Source organism: Arachis ipaensis, chromosome B8 (genome assembly GCF_059453495.1).
Source record: "Arachis ipaensis isolate K30076 ecotype BB chromosome B8, ASM5945349v1, whole genome shotgun sequence".
NCBI classification, from domain to species: domain Eukaryota; kingdom Viridiplantae; phylum Streptophyta; class Magnoliopsida; order Fabales; family Fabaceae; genus Arachis; species Arachis ipaensis.
Genome location: NC_142443.1, coordinates 20,187,819 through 20,188,514, shown reverse-complemented (window position 1 = coordinate 20,188,514; position 696 = coordinate 20,187,819). Strand labels below are relative to the sequence as shown.

Sequence of the window (696 nt, the reverse complement as noted above, 5' to 3'; positions counted from 1 at the left end):
TGAGTCAATATTTTGTTCTGAGCCAATATGGCATTCAGAGTATCAATTTCAATAACTCCCTTCTTCTGAGGCGTCCCATTACTTACAGGATTCCTCTCAGAAGTGTACATGAACTGGTTATTAGCAACCATGTCAATGAGTTCTTGAGCTTCTGCAGGCATTTTCTTTAGGTGAATGGATCCACCTGCAGAATGGTCCTGTGACATCTTGGAGAACTCAGACAGACCATAATAGAATATATCCAGAATGGTCCATTCTGAAAGCATGTCAGGAGGACACCTTTTGGTCATCTGCTTGTATCTTTTCCAAGCTTCATAGAGGGATTCACCATCTTTTTGCTTGAAGGTCTGAACATCCACTCTAAGCTTGCTCAGCTTTTGAGGAGGAAAGAACTTAGCCAAGAAGGCCGTGACTAGCTTATCCCAAGAGTTCAGGCTATTTTTGGGTTGAGAGTCCAACCATACTCTAGCTCTGTCTCTTACAGCAAACGGGAAAAGCATAAGCCTGTAGACTTCGGGATCAACCCCATTGGTCTTAACAGTATCACAGATCTGCAAGAATTCAGTTAAGAACTGAAAAGGATCTTCGGATGGAAGTCCATGAAACTTGCAGTTCTGTTGCATTAGAGAAACTAATTGAGGTTTAAGCTCAAAATTGTTTGCTCCAATGGCAGGGATTGAGATGCTTCTTCCATGT

General features: G+C 42.1%; 1 non-coding gene across 1 annotated transcript; it reads left to right on the top strand.

Moving 5' to 3' along the window:
• The first annotated feature begins 260 nt into the window (after positions 1-260).
• On the top strand, positions 261-368 carry LOC148547386 (small nucleolar RNA R71). Its single transcript, XR_015898056.1, has one exon. It is a non-coding gene; the product is annotated as a small nucleolar RNA R71 (small nucleolar RNA).
• The last annotated feature ends 328 nt before the right edge of the window (positions 369-696 follow it).